Below are 17367 nucleotides of genomic sequence, written 5' to 3' on the forward strand. Positions count from 1 at the left end.
AAGGTTGAAACTCTTCTGGGGTCTATCAGAACACAGGGATATTGGAGAAATTCTAGAAAATAATTTTACTCAAATATTTCGAACTTTGTCTGATACAACTTTTTCGTTTTTCACTTTAGCGATTCGATCCATCATGATAAAAGTTAGAACTCTTCTGGGGGCTATCAGAACACAGAAATATTGGTGAAATTCGCAAAAAAAATTTTTCTCAAAAATTTTGGTCTGATATAAGTCTTTCGTTTTTCACTTTAGCGATTCGATCCATCATGATAAAAGATTGAACTTTTCTGGGGGCTATCAGAACACAGAGATATTGGAGAAATTCGCAAAAATAATTTTATTCAAATATTTCGAACTTTGACTGATACAACTCTTTCGTTTTTCACTTTAGCGATTCGATCCATCATTATAAAAGTTTGAACTCTTCTGGGGGCTATCAGAACACAGAGATATTGGAGAAAATCGCAAAAATAATTTTACTCAAAAATTTTGGTCTGATATAAGTCTTTCGTTTTTCACTTTAGCGATTCGATCAATCATGAAAAAAGTTGAAACTCTTCTGGGGGCTATCAGAACACAGAGATATTGGAGAAAATCGCAAAAATAATTTTACTCATATATTTCGAACATTGACTGATACAACTCTTTCGTTTTTCACTTTAGCGATTCGATCCATCATTATAAAAGTTTGAACTCTTCTGGAGGCTATCAGAACACAGAGATATTGGAGAAAATCGCAAAAATAATTTTACTCAAAAATTTTGGTCTGATATAAGTCTTTCGTTTTTCACTTTAGCGATTCGATCCATCATGATAAAAGTTTGAACTCTTCTGGGAGCTATCAGAACACAGAGATATTGTAGAAATTCGCAAAAAAAATTTTTCTCAATAATTTTGGTCTGATATAAGTCTTTCGTTTTTCACTTTAGCGATTCGATCCATCATGAAAAAAGTTGAAACTCTTCTGGGGGCTATCAGAACACAGAGATATTGGAGAAAATCGCAAAAATAATTTTACTCAAAAATTTTGGTCTGATATAAGTCTTTCGTTTTTCACTTTAGCGATTCGATACATCATGATAAAAGATTGAAATTTTCTGGGGGCTATCAGAACACAGAGATATTGGAGAAATTCGCAAAATAAATTGTACTCAAATATTTCGAACTTTGACTGATATAACTCTTTCGTTTTTCACTTTAGCGATTCGATCCATCATGATAAAAGTTTGAACTCTTCTGGGGGCTATCAGAACACAGAGATATTGTAGAAATTCGCAAAAAAAATTTTTCTCAATAATTTTGGTCTGATATAAGTCTTTCGTTTTTCACTTTAGCGATTCGATCCATCATGAAAAAAGTTGAAACTCTTCTGGGGGCTATCAGAACACAGAGATATTGGAGAAAATCGCAAAAATAATTTTACTCAAAATTTTGGTCTGATATAAGTCTTTCGTTTTTCACTTTAGCGATTCGATATATTATGATAAAAGATTGAACTTTTCTGGGGGCTATCAGAATACAGAGATATTGGAGAAATTCGCAAAATAAATTGTACTCAAATATTTCGAACTTTGACTGATATAACTCTTTCGTTTTTCACTTTAGCGATTCGATCCATCATGAAAAAAGTTGAAACTCTTCTGGGGGCTATCAGAAAACAGAGATATTGGAGAAAATCGCAAAAATAATTTTACTCAAATATTTCGAAATTTGACTGACATAACTCTTTCGTTTTTCACTTTAGCGATTCGATCCATCATGATAAAAGTTAGAAGTTATGCGGGAGCTATCAGAATACAGAGATATTGTAGAAATTCGCAAAAAGAATTTTTCTCAAAAATTTTGGTCTGATATAAATCTTTCGTTTTTCACTTTAGCGATTCGATCCATCCTGAAAAAAGTTGAAACTCTTCTGGGGGCTATCAGAACACAGAGATATTGGAGAAAATCGCAAAAATAATTTTACTCAAAAATTTTGGTCAGATATAAGTCTTTCGTTTTTCACTTTAGCGATTCGATCCATCATGATAAAGGTTAGAAGTTTTCCGGGAGCTATCAGAATACAGAGATATTGTAGAAATTCGCAAAAAGAATTTTTCAAAAATTTTGGTCTGATATAAGTCTTTCGTTTTTCACTTTAGCGATTCGATCCATCCTGAAAAAAGTTGAAACTCTTCTGGGGGCTATCAGAACACAGAGATATTGGAGAAAATCGCAAAAATAATTTTACTCAAATATTTCGAACTTTGACTGATACAACTCTTTCGTTTTTCACTTTAGCGATTCGATCCATCATGATAAAAGTTAGAAGTCTTCTGTGGGCTATCAGAACACAGAGATATTGGAGAAATTGGCAAAAAAAATTTTTCTCAAATACTTTGGTCTGATATAAGTCTTTCGTTTTTCACTTTAGCGATTCGATCCATCATGAAAAAAGTTAAAACTCTTCTGGGGGCTACCAGAACACAGAAATATTGGAGAAATTCGCAAAAAAAATTTATCTCAAAAATTTCGATCGCATATAAAACTTTCGTTTTTCACTTTAGCGATTCGATCCATCATGATAAAAGTTAGAACTCTTCTGGGGGCTATCAGAACACAGAAATATTGGTGAAATTCGCAAAAAAAATTTTTCTCAAAAATTTTGGTCTGATATAAGTCTTTCGTTTTTCACTTTAGCGATTCGATCCATCATGATAAAAGATTGAACTTTTCTGGGGGCTATCAGAACACAGAGATATTGGAGAAATTCGCAAAATAAATTGTACTCAAATATTTCGAACTTTGACTGATATAACTCTTTCGTTTTTCACTTTAGCGATTCGATCCATCATGAAAAAAGTTGAAACTCTTCTGGGGGCTATCAGAACACAGAGATATTGGAGAAAATCGCAAAAATAATTTTACTCAAATATTTCGAACTTTGACTGATATAACTCTTTCGTTTTTCACTTTAGCGATTCGATCCATCATGATAAAAGTTAGAAGTTTTCCGGGAGCTATCAGAATACAGAGATATTGTAGAAATTCGCAAAAAGAATTTTTCTCAAAAATTTTGGTCTGATATAAGTCTTTCGTTTTTCACTTTAGCGATTCGATCCATCCTGAAAAAAGTTGAAACTCTTCTGGGGGCTATCAGAACACAGAGATATTGGAGAAAATCGCAAAAATAATTTTACTCAAATATTTTGGTCTGATATAAGTCTTTCGTTTTTCACTTTAGCGATTCGATCCATCATGATAAAAGTTAGAAGTTATCCGGGAGCTATCAGAATACAGAGATATTGTAGAAATTCGCAAAAAGAATTTTTCTCAAAAATTTTGGTCTGATATAAATCTTTCGTTTTTCACTTTAGCGATTCGATCCATCCTGAAAAAAGTTGAAACTCTTCTGGGGGCTATCAGAACACAGAGATATTGGAGAAAATCGCAAAAATAATTTTACTCAAAAATTTTGGTCTGATATAAGTCTTTCGTTTTTCACTTTAGCGATTCGATCCATCATGATAAAGGTTAGAAGTTTTCCGGGAGCTATCAGAATACAGAGATATTGTAGAAATTCGCAAAAAGAATTTTTCTCAAAAATTTTGGTCTGATATAAGTCTTTCGTTTTTCACTTTAGCGATTCGATCCATCCTGAAAAAAGTTGAAACTCTTCTGGGGGCTATCAGAACACAGAGATATTGGAGAAAATCGCAAAAATAATTTTATTCAAATATTTCGAACTTTGACTGATACAACTCTTTCGTTTTTCACTTTAGCGATTCGATCCATCATGATAAAAGTTAGAAGTCTTCTGGGGGCTATCAGAACACAGAGATATTGGAGAAATTGGCAAAAAAAATTTTTCTCAAATACTTTGGTCTGATATAAGTCTTTCGTTTTTCACTTTAGCGATTCGATCCATCATGAAAAAAGTTAAAACTCTTCTGGGGGCTACCAGAACACAGAAATATTGGAGAAATTCGCAAAAAAAATTTATCTCAAAAATTTCGATCGCATATAAAACTTTCGTTTTTCACTTTAGCGATTCGATCCATCATGATAAAAGTTAGAACTCTTCTGGGGGCTATCAGAACACAGAAATATTGGTGAAATTCGCAAAAAAAATTTTTCTCAAAAACTTTGGTCTGATATAAGTCTTTCGTTTTTCACTTTAGCGATTCGATCCATCATGATAAAAGATTGAACTTTTCTGGGGGCTATCAGAACACAGAGATATTGGAGAAATTCGCAAAATAAATTGTACTCAAATATTTCGAACTTTGACTGATATAACTCTTTCGTTTTTCACTTTAGCGATTCGATCCATCATGAAAAAAGTTGAAACTCTTCTGGGGGCTATCAGAACACAGAGATATTGGAGAAAATCGCAAAAATAATTTTACTCAAATATTTCGAACTTTGACTGATATAACTCTTTCGTTTTTCACTTTAGCGATTCGATCCATCATGATAAAAGTTAGAAGTTTTCCGGGAGCTATCAGAATACAGAGATATTGTAGAAATTCGCAAAAAGAATTTTTCTCAAAAATTTTGGTCTGATATAAGTCTTTCGTTTTTCACTTTAGCGATTCGATCCATCCTGAAAAAAGTTGAAACTCTTCTGGGGGCTATCAGAACACAGAGATATTGGAGAAAATCGCAAAAATAATTTTACTCAAATATTTTGGTCTGATATAAGTCTTTCGTTTTTCACTTTAGCGATTCGATCCATCATGATAAAAGTTAGAAGTTATCCGGGAGCTATCAGAATACAGAGATATTGTAGAAATTCGCAAAAAGAATTTTTCTCAAAAATTTTGGTCTGATATAAATCTTTCGTTTTTCACTTTAGCGATTCGATCCATCCTGAAAAAAGTTGAAACTCTTCTGGGGGCTATCAGAACACAGAGATATTGGAGAAAATCGCAAAAATAATTTTACTCAAAAATTTTGGTCTGATATAAGTCTTTCGTTTTTCACTTTAGCGATTCGATCCATCATGATAAAGGTTAGAAGTTTTCCGGGAGCTATCAGAATACAGAGATATTGTAGAAATTCGCAAAAAGAATTTTTCTCAAAAATTTTGGTCTGATATAAGTCTTTCGTTTTTCACTTTAGCGATTCGATCCATCCTGAAAAAAGTTGAAACTCTTCTGGGGGCTATCAGAACACAGAGATATTGGAGAAAATCGCAAAAATAATTTTATTCAAATATTTCGAACTTTGACTGATACAACTCTTTCGTTTTTCACTTTAGCGATTCGATCCATCATGATAAAAGTTAGAAGTCTTCTGGGGGCTATCAGAACACAGAGATATTGGAGAAATTGGCAAAAAAAATTTTTCTCAAATACTTTGGTCTGATATAAGTCTTTCGTTTTTCACTTTAGCGATTCGATCCATCATGAAAAAAGTTAAAACTCTTCTGGGGGCTACCAGAACACAGAAATATTGGAGAAATTCGCAAAAAAAATTTATCTCAAAAATTTCGATCGCATATAAAACTTTCGTTTTTCACTTTAGCGATTCGATCCATCATGATAAAAGTTTGATCTCTTCTGGGGTCTATCAGAACACAGGGATATTGGAGAAATTCGCAAAAATAATTTTACTCAAATATTTCGAACTTTGTCTGATACAACTTTTTCGTTTTTCACTTTAGCGATTCGATCCATCATGATAAAAGTTAGAACTCTTCTGGGGGCTATCAGAACACAGAAATATTGGTGAAATTCGCAAAAAAAATTTTTCTCAAAAATTTTGGTCTGATATAAGTCTTTCGTTTTTCACTTTAGCGATTCGATCCATCATGATAAAAGATTGAACTTTTCTGGGGGCTATCAGAACACAGAGATATTGGAGAAATTCGCAAAATAAATTGTACTCAAATATTTCGAACTTTGACTGATACAACTCTTTCGTTTTTCACTTTAGCGATTCGATCCATCATGATAAAAGTTAGAAGTCTTCTGGGGGCTATCAGAACACAGAGATATTGGAGAAATTCGCAAAGAAAATTTTTCTCAAAAACTTTGGTCTGATATATGTCTTTCGTTTTTCACTTTAGCGATTCGATCCATCATGAAAAAAGTTGAAACTCTTCTGGGGGCTATCAGAACACAGAGATATTGGAGAAATTCGCAAAAAAAATTATTCTCAAAAATTTTGGTCTGATATAAGTCTTTCGTTTTTCACTTTAGCGATTCGATCCATCATGATAAAAGATTGAACTTTTCTGGGGGCTATCAGAACACAGAGATATTGGAGAAATTCGCAAAATAAATTGTACTCAAATATTTCGAACTTTGACTGATATAACTCTTTCGTTTTTCACTTTAGCGATTCGATCCATCATGATAAAAGTTTGAACTCTTCTGGGGGCTATCAGAACACAGAGATATTGTAGAAATTCGCAAAAAAAATTTTTCTCAATACTTTTGGTCTGATATAAGTCTTTCGTTTTTCACTTTAGCGATTCGATCCATCATGAAAAAAGTTGAAACTCTTCTGGGGGCTATCAGAACACAGAGATATTGGAGAAAATCGCAAAAAAAATTTATCTAAAAAATTTCGATCGCATATAAAACTTTCGTTTTTCACTTTAGCGATTCGATCCATCATGATAAAAGTTTGATCTCTTCTGGGGTCTATCAGAACACAGAGATATTGGAGAAATTCGCAAAAATAATTTTACTCAAATATTTCGAACTTTGTCTGATACAACTTTTTCGTTTTTCACTTTAGCGATTCGATCCATCATGATAAAAGTTAGAACTCTTCTGAGGGCTATCAGAACACAGAGATATTGGAGAAATTCGCAAAGAAAATTTTTCTCAAATACTTTGGTCTGATATATGTCTTTCGTTTTTCACTTTAGCGATTCGATCCATCATGAAAAAAGTTGAAACTCTTCTGGGGGCTACCAGAACACCACTTCGTGCCACGTACACGAAGTGCCTCCGGGAAGGTACCTTCCCCAGGAGGTGGAAGAGGGCCCGGCTTGTCCTCCTTAAAAAGGAGGGCAAGCCCGCGGAGAGTCCCTCCGCGTACAGGCCCCTCTGTATGCTGGATGATGCGGGTAAGATCTTCGAGCGAATAATCGCTAACCGCATCATCCGGCATATGGCTCGGAATGGTCCTGAACTGTCCCCCAAACAATACGGGTTCCGAGAGGCGCGATCGACAATTGACGCGATACGTCAGGTTCGGTCCCTCTCGGAATCCCTAACGGGGGACGGGATGGTGGCGTTGGCGATATCCCTGGATATCGCCAACGCCTTTAATAGTCTCCCCTGGGGCGAGGTGGAGGCGGCGCTGAGCGAGTACTTTCGCCTGCCGCCCTACCTCGTCGCCATCGTTCAGGACTATTTCCGGGATAGGGAGCTGGAGTTCCGCGACAAAGACGGACTCCAGCAGCGGAGGGACGTGTCATGTGGCGTTCCACAGGGGTCCGTGTTGGGCCCCCTGCTATGGAACGCCGCATACGACAAAGTGCTCCGCACGGCCCTCCCCCCACGCTGCTACGTCGTCGGCTACGCTGACGACACGTTCATAGTGGCGTGGGGGACCTCCTGGGGAGGAGCAGTCGCCAATGGCGACTGGGCAGTGGCCTGTGTCGTCGGTGCCATAAAAGGCCTGGGCCTGAGGGTGGCCCCGGAGAAGACGGAAGCCATATTCTTCCACGATGGCTCCTCCGGGGTACCGCCCCAGGCCTTCGTCCTGGTGGACAACACCCGTGTTCAGGTGGGTGCAACCCTGAATAACCTTGGGTTGCACCTGGACGGTTGCTGGGCCTTCGCTGATCACTTTGACCAGCTGGCCCAGCGGTTGGGCAGGAGATTGAACGCCCTCAATGGGTTGATGCCCAACCTCCGGGGTCCGAGGGTGGGTGCTAGACGCGCGTACGCCCTCGCGATCATGTCCGGGGCTCTGTACGGAGCCCCGGTGTGGTCCCGCGAGGCGCAGGCCAGCCGCCGCATCAAGAAGGTGTTGCACGATGTGCAGCGGCGGCTGGCGCGAAGGATAACGCGCGCGTTTCGCACCGCTTCCAATGCGGCAATCATGGCCCTGGCGGGACTCCCCCCGGCGGAGTACACGGCCGATGCCCTGGCGTGGACCTACGCCAGGGCAAATGCCATCCGCCTTGAGGGGGGGATAGTCACCCCCAGGGCCGCCGCGTTGCTATGGGAGAGGGCCCGTCGGCGGGTGATGAGGTCATGGAAGAGGAACCTCATCGACAACCCGCCGGCGCCCGGATCTCGGATCTGGGAGGCCGTCCTACCACACCTGGACGAGTGGGTGGGCCGCCCGTTTGGCGGCTTGTCCTACAGGATGACACAGGTGCTCACCGGGCATGGTTGTTTCGGTGAATACCTATGCAGGATAAGGAGGGAGCCGACGACACAGTGCCACCACTGTGGCGCCGCCCGTGACTCCGCGCGGCACACGCTGGAAGAGTGTCCAGCGTGGGAAGAGCTGCGCGGAGTCTTGAGGGCCGAAGTGGGAGATGACCTCTCCCTGCCGGCCATCATCAGTCAGATGTTCGGCAGGGAGAGCGCCTGGAAGGCGGTCTCCTCCTTCTGCGAGCGAGTCATGCTGCAGAAGGAGGAGGCCGAAAAAATGCGGGTGCGTCAGCCTGGGGGTCGTATGCCCCCAGGCCACGCGAGGAACAGAAGGGGCGGCGGAGACGAGGGTCACGCTTCGTCTCGGCCCCCGCCCCGTCCGCCCCGACCGAGAAGAAGCGGCCCCCGCCACCGGAGTTCCACCGGGCGGCGGCGGGGCAGAAGAGCAGTGGCGGTCGCCCCCTCGCTCCCCACTATTGCGGTGGAGAGGGACGATGGCGACCGCCACAGGAATGATGAAATGGAGCGACCATCCTCCCCTGCGGCTGCCGGCCCAGCTTTCGGGACGCGCAGCCGTGGGAGGAGGGCAGCTTCCCATGTAAGTGAGCCCGGCGAGGCAAACCTGACTTAACGGACCGGGGGAGCGATCGCGCGACACAATGCGCCATTGCTCCCCATCTATCGCCTCGCCGGGGTGCTGGTGGGGGGAGGGGAAGGAACTCCTTCCTACCTCCTCACCCCCGCAACGCGGAGAAGAGTATGCCGCCGCGCCGGGCTAGTCCGGCGCGTAGGGGCCCGGGACATCCGGCCGGGGGGCCGGACTCCCGGGCTTTACCCCCGTAAACATCACAAGGGGAGAGGCGGGGGAGGGCTGGTGTCCCTCTCCCCCGACCTTAGGCCGGCTTGGCCTCACGGCCCTGCCGGGGGACCCGCACCAGGGTGCCCCCCGTCGTGCTGAGTCGGCCTAGGCCGACCTGGTCCGGGGGGCCCCGGAAGCATGCTGTACGCGTTCCCGGAGTCCCCCACAGTTAAGGACCTGAGCTAGACACCCGGAGAGGTTTTAGTGGGTATGTCCTCGCCGACACGTTGTCGGCGGGGAAGAGCCCCACATAACCGCCAGGCCTCCCCCGGGGCCTGGGGTATGCGGTAACGCATTTCCTCTCCGTTAACAAAAAAAAAAAAAAAAAAAAAAGGGCTATCAGAACACAGAAATATTGGAGAAATTCACAAAAAAAATTTATCTCTAAAATTTCGATCGCATATAAGACTTTCGTTTTTCACTTTAGCGATTCGATCCATCATGATAAATGTTTGATCTCTTCTGGGGTCTATCAGAACACAGAGATATTGGAGAAATTCGCAAAAATAATTTTACTCAAATATTTCGAACTTTGACTGATACAACTCTTTCGTTTTTCACTTTAGCGATTCGATCCAAATTAATAAAAGTTTGAACTCTTCTGGGGACTGTCAGAACACAGAGATATTGGAGAAATTCGCAAAAATAATTTTTCTCAAAAATTTTGGTCTGATATAAGTCTTTCGTTTTTCATTTTAGCGATTCGATCCATCATGAAAAAAGTTAAAACTCTTCTGGGGGCTATCAGAACACAGAGATGTTGGAGAAATTCGCAAAAGAAATTTTTCTCTAAAATTTTGGTCTGATATAGGTCTTTCGTTTTTCACTTTAGCGATTCGATCCATCATGGAAAACGTTAAAACTCTTCTGGGGGCTATCAGAACACAGAAATATTGGAGAAATTCGCAAAAAAAGTTTTTATCAAAAATTTCGATCGCATATAAGTCTTTCGTTTTTCACTTTAACGATTCGATCAATTATGATAAAAGTTAGAAGTCTTCTGGAGGCTATCAGAACACAGAGATATTGGAGAAAATCGCAAAAATAATTTTTCTCATATATTTCGAACTTTGACTGATACAACTCTATCGTTTTTCACTTTAGCGATTCGATCCATCATGGAAAACGTTAAAACTCTTCTGGGGGCTATCAGAACACAGAGATATTGGAGAAATTCGCAAAAAAAATTTTACTCAAATATTTCGAACTTTGACTGATACAACTCTTTCGTTTTTCACTTTGGCGATTCGATCCATCATGATAAAAGTTTGAACTCTTCTGGGGACTATCAGAACACAGAGATATTGGAGAAAATCGCAAAAATAATTTTACTCAAATATTTCGAACTTTGACTGATACAACTCTTTCGTTTTTCACTTTAGCGATTCGATCCATCATGAAAAAAGTTAAAACTCTTCTGGTGGCTATCAGAACACACAGATATTGGACAAAATCGCAAAAATAATTTTACTCAAATATTTCGAACTTTGACTGATATAACTCTTTCGTTTTTCACTTTAGCGATTCGATCCATCATGATAAAAGTTTGAACTCCTCTGGGGGCTATCAGAACACAGAGATATTGGAGATATTCGCAAAAAAAATTTTACTCAAATATTTCGAACTTCGACTGATATAACTTTTTCGTTTTTCACTTTAGCGATTCGATCCATCATGATAAAAGTTTGAACTCTTCTGGGGCTATCAGAACACACAGATATTGGAGAAAATCGCAAAAAAAATTTTTCTCAAAAACTTTGGTCTGATATAAGTCTTTCGTTTTTCACTTTAGCGATTCGATCCATCATGAAAAAAGTTAAAACTCTTCTGGTGGCTATCAGAACACACAGATATTGGACAAATCGCAAAAATAATTTTACTCAAATATTTCGAACTTTGACTGATATAACTCTTTCGTTTTTCACTTTAGCGATTCGATCCATCATGATAAAAGTTTGAACTCCTCTGGGGGCTATCAGAACACAGAGATATTGGAGATATTCGCAAAAAAAATTTTATTCAAATATTTCGAACTTCGACTGATATAACTTTTTCGTTTTTCACTTTAGCGATTCGATCCATCATGATAAAAGTTTGAACTCTTCTGGGGGCTATCAGAACACAGAGATATTGGAGAAATTCGCAAAAAAAGTTTTACTCAAATATTTCGAACTTTGACTGATATAACTCTTTCGTTTTTCACTTTAGCGATTCGATCCATCAAGAAAAAAGTTAAAACTCTTCTGGGGGCTATCAGAACACAGAAATATTGGCGAAATTCGCAAAAAAAATTTTTCTCAAAAATTTTGGTCTGATATAAGTCTTTCGTTTTTCACTTTAGCGATTCGATTCATTTTGATAAAAGTTAGAAGTCTTCTGGGGGCTATCAGAACACAGAGATATTGGAGAAATTCGCAAAAATAATTTTACTCAAATATTTCGAACTTTGACTGACACAACTCTTTCGTTTTTCACTTTAGCGATTCGATCCAACATGATAAAAGTTAGAAGTCTTCTGGGGGCTATCAGAACACACAGATATTGGAGAAAATCGCAAAAATAATTTTACTCAAATATTTCGAACATTGACTGTTAGAACTCTTTCGTTTTTCACTTTAGCGATTCGATTCATCATGATTAAAGTTTGAACTCTTCCTGGGGCTATCAGAACACAGAGATATTGGAGAAATTCGCAAAAAAAATTTTTCTCAAAAATTTTGGTCGGATATAAGTCTTTCGTTTTTCACTTTAGCGATTCGATCCATCATGGTGAAAGTTTGAACTCTTCTGGGGGCTATCAGAACACAGAGATATTGGAGAAATTCGCAAAAGAAATTTTTCTCAAAAATTTTGGTCTGATATAGGTCTTTCGTTTTTCACTTTAGCGATTCGGTCCATCATGATAAAAGTTTGAACTCTTCTGGGGGCTGTCAGAACACAGAGATACTAGAGAAATTCGCAAAAATAGTTTTACTCAAAAATTTCGTACTTTGACTGATATAACACTTTCGTTTTTCACTTTAGAGATTTAATCCATTATCATAAAAGGTAGAAATTTTCGGGTGGCTATCAGTACGCAGAGATATTGAAAAAACACAAAAAAAATTTTACTAAAAAATTTCGAACTTTGACTGATATAAGTCTTTCGTTTTTCACTTTATCGATTCTATCCATCATGAAAAAAGTTGAAACTCTTCTGGGGGCTATCAGAACACTGAGATTTTGGAGAAAATCGCAAAAATAATTTTACTCAAATATTTCGAACGTTGACTGAAACAACTCTTTCGTTTTTCACTTTAGCGATTCGATTCATCATGATAAAAGTTTGAACTCTTCTGGGGGCTATCAGAACACAGAGATATTGGAGAAATTCGCAAAAAAAATTTTTCTCAAAAACTTAGGTCGGATATAAGTCTTTCGTTTTTCACTTTAACGATTCGATCCATCATGATAAAAGTTAGAAGTCTTCTGGAGGCTATCAGAACACAGAGATATTGGAGAAAATCGCAAAAATAATTTTACTCAAATACTTCGAACTTTGACTGATACAACTCTTTCCGTTTTCACCTTAGCGATTCGATCCATCATGATAAAAGTTAGAAGTCTTCTGGGGGCTATCAGAACACACAGATATTGGAGAAAATCGCAAAAATAATTTTACTCAAATACTTCGAACTTTGACTGATACAACTCTTTCCGTTTTCACTTTAGCGATTCGATCCATCATGATAAAAGTTTGAACTCTTCTGGAGGCTATCAGAACACAGAGATATTGGAGAAATTCGCAAAAAAAATTTTTCTCAAAAACTTTGGTCTGATATAAGTCTTTCGTTTTTCACTTTAGCGATTCGATCCATCATGAAAAAAGTTAAAACTCTTCTGGGGGCTATCAGGACACAGAAATATTGGAGAAATTCGCAAAAAAAATTTTTCTCAAAAATTTTGTTCTGATATAAGTCTTTCGTTTTTCACTTTAGCGATTCGATTCATTTTGATAAAAGTTAGAAGTCTTCTGGGGGCTATCAGAACACAGAGATATTAGAGAAATTCGCAAAAATAATTTTACTCAAATATTTCGAACTTTGACTGATACAACTCTTTCGTTTTTCACTTTAGCGATTCGATCCAACATGATAAAAGTTAGAAGTCTTCTGGGGGCTATCAGAACACACAGATATTGGAGAAAATCGCAAAAATAATTTTACTCAAATATTTCGAACTTTGACTGATACAACTTTCCGTTTTCACTTTAGCGATTCGATCCATCATGATAAAAGTTTGAACTCTTCTGGGGTCTTTCAGAACACAGAGATATTGGAGAAATTCGCAAAAAAAATTTTTCTCAAAAATTTTTGTCTGATATAAGTCTTTCGTTTTTCACTTTAGCGATTCGATCCATCAAGAAAAAAGTTAAAACTCTTCTGGGGGCTATCAGAACACAGAAATATTGGAGAAATTCGCAAAAAAAATTTTTATCAACGATTTCGATCGCATATAAGTCTTTCGTTTTTCACTTTAGCGATTCGATCCATCATGATAAAAGTTAGAAGTCTTCTGGGGGCTATCAGAACACAGAGATATTGGAGAAATTCGCAAAAAAAATTTTACTCAAATATTTCGATCTTTGACTGATATAACTTTTTCGTTTTTCACTTTAGCGATTCGATCCATCATGATAAAAGTTAGAATATTTCTGGGGGCTATCAGAACACAGAGATATTGGAGAAATTCGCAAAAAAAATTTTTCTCAAAAATTTCTAACTTTGACTGATATAACTCTTTTGGCGATAATGGCAATGATAGCGATGATGATGGCGATGATGTCGATGATGATGGCGATGTTGGCGATGATGGCGATGTTGGCCATGATGGCGATGATTATGGCGATTATGACAATGTTGCCGATGATGGCGATGATGGCGATGATGGCGATGATGATCGGGCAATCGTATTGTCACTATTACGACGGCAATGGAAATGGCAATGATAGAAATGATAACAATAGTGGGAATGATGGCAATTGTGGCGTTAGTGATAGTTCACTGAATTTCTGCAAAATTAAAAAGGACTTGAAAAAGGATTCACTTCTGTCATCTATTCTTGTCAAAAAATTGACCAAAGTTGGACTATCTTTCACCGTTTTTTCGCTAAAGATTATTCATGTCATTATAGTGGCAAAATATCGGTCACGACGTATGCAAGACTTACGAGCGTTGAATGAGTATCGGAAAATCTCGAGCAAGCCTACCAAAAACAAGTTATGTATTATAATCAGCGTCGGCGTTGTACAGTTTTTGTAGTGGGAGTTCGTTTTGAAGAGATACCGCGTCCTATCGTCCGCGGCTCAAAGCATTACGGCAAAATTGTTACCGAAATTAACCATTCCGCGTTTTAATAGCCCTTTCGTCTGTCGTATACGAAATGTCAGAAGTTAATTTTTTCCAAGTTTTTTTTTAATTTTTAAAGTATTCATCATTTTTCGTCAAGTTTTTGTCAAAAAATCGACTAAAGGTCTCTGGTCGATTTTTTCACCTTTTTTTTTTTTTTTTTTTTTTTTGTTGACAGAGAGGAAATGCGTTACCGCATACCACAGGCCCCGGGGGAGGCCTGGCGGTTATGTGGGGCTCTTCCCCGCCGACAACGTGTCGGCGAGGACATACCCACTAAAACCTCTCCGGGTGTCCAGCTCAGGTCCTTGACTGGGAGGGACTCCGAGAACGCGTACAGCATGCTTCCGGAGCCCCCCGGACCAGGTCGGCCGAGGCCGACTCAGCACGCCGGGGGGCACCCTGGTGCGGGTCCCCCGGCAGGGCCGTGAGGCCAAGCCGGCCTAAGGTCGGGGGAGAGGGACACCAGCCCTCCCCCGCCTCTTCCCCTTGTGATGTTTACGGGGGTAAAGCTCTGGAGTCCGGCCCCCCGGCCGGATGTCCCGGGCCCCTACGCGCCGGACTAGCCCGGCGCTGCGGCATACTCTTCTCCGTGTTGGGGTTGGAGGAGATCGGAAGGAGTTCCTTCCCCTCCCCCCACCAGCACCCCGGCGTGGCGCTAGAGGGGAAGCGATGGCGCATTGTGACGCGCGATCGCTCCCCCGGACCGTTAAGTCATGTTTGCCTCGCCGGGCTCACTTACATGGGGAGCTGCCCTCCTCCCACGGCTGCGCGTCCCGAAAGCTGGGCCGGCAGCCGCTCGATTTTTTCACCATTTGTCCGCTAAAGATTAATCCCAAGCAGAACAGTAAGTGAAAATGACATCAAATCTTAATTGATCGAAAAGTGACTTTTAATGATCATTTTGATATTATTTTGATGTAGTGCAGACTCCCTGTTCTGCTTGGAATATGTGAGGTAGTCTCTCATTCACAGCATTCCCATTATTGCCATCATTACCACTATTGTCATCATTCCCATTATTGCCATCATTTTCATCATTGCCATCATAACATTCATTCCATTATTTCCATCCCATTTCCATCATTTCTACAATTGCTATCATTCCCATTATTGCCATCATTGACATCTTTGTCATCGTCGCCATCCCATTGCCATCATTGCATTCATTTCAACATTTCAACAATGCACATGATTGACATCAGTGCCATTAGTCAGCCTATAGCCTGACAATCTTAGGGCAATGTTCTCGATAATTTTACTGATGGAAATGAAATGGCAATATGGAAATGGAATAGCACATTATGGAATAAATGCTTGGTAACGTTATCAAAAAGATGGCAATGATAGCAGTAGCAGAAATGGTGGCATTTGTGACAATGATAGCAATGATGGCAATTGTGATAATGACGGCAATCGTGGCAATGATGGCATTAATGGCAATGGCTTAGTTTACACCGGTTGTTTGATACGCGTACTAAGTACAATATACGTACTAAATTAATTTAATTCGATGGTGTAAACGATGACGTATAGTCTGGTACAATACAAATCAAACAGACGTATCGTATCAAAATAGTACGCATTTTCAGCACACATGTAACGATGTAAACATTTCCGTATTATGTAATAGGCGATTTAGGTTTTCTCAAGTTTTCTTCAATTAATAGTTAATAATGTCTTCGTCTTGTGAGAATAAATCTGCGATAATTAATATAATGTGTAAAAAAAGACAAAATTGGGAAGAAGAGGAGACGCGTGTTTTTTCAGAATTATGCACGGAAAAACAAATATTATCAATAATGGATGGAAAAAGACATAAACATGTTGAAATTTTCCGCCTACTTGTTTCAGAAATGGAACAAAGAGGTTACAATAAAACTGCAGAGCAGATAAAGCTAAAATTAAAAAATTTAAAACTTGCATACTTTAAATGCTAAAGAGATAATAATGTTAGTGGAGCTGCAACTAAACGTTGTCCATTCTATGATGAAATGGAAATATTATATGGCTGCAGACCAAATACAGCAGCAAGCTCATGTCATTCAGGAATCGATAATTGCATTCCATAATTGCATTCTTTCATCATTGCCATCGTTGCCATCATTGTCATCCCATTTTCATCATTGCCATTATTATTACGCCATTGCCGCCACTGCCGACATTGCCACCATTTTTATTACTGCCATCATTGCCATTTTTTTGATAACATTTCCATCATTGCATTCATTTCATTATGCGATTCTATTTCCATATTGCCATTCCATTGCCATCATTAACATCGAGAACATTGTCATAATTGCCATCATTTCCACCATTGCCGTCATTGTCGTCAGGCTATATATATTGTCATTGTCATCATTTCCATTATTGCCATTCCATTAACATCATTGCATTTATTCCAATATTTCCATCCCATTGCCATCCCATTTCCATCATTTCCACAAATGCCATCGATTAATATCGAGAAGAATTTGATTAAAATCCGTTAATTTTGCTGATTAACACTTTAATACTTTATATCGTATATTATTATATAATTCTTAATTAAGTTTTTTTTGTAAAGTTTTGATTAATCTTTACGTGATATTTCGTAAAAACTGTTGAAAGGTTGTATTAAAATCAGATCAATAATCTTCACGTTTGTAAGTTAGAGAATAAAAATAATACTCAAGTATCCATATATTTCATTGATTTTTATTACATTATTATTATTATTATTATTATTATTATTTATTGTGCCATATTAATCGCGCGTATTGTCATTTGTAAATCATGCGTATGCATGTATATG

The sequence above is a fragment of the Solenopsis invicta genome, chromosome 15 (assembly GCF_016802725.1).
Source record: "Solenopsis invicta isolate M01_SB chromosome 15, UNIL_Sinv_3.0, whole genome shotgun sequence".
Taxonomy (NCBI): domain Eukaryota; kingdom Metazoa; phylum Arthropoda; class Insecta; order Hymenoptera; family Formicidae; genus Solenopsis; species Solenopsis invicta.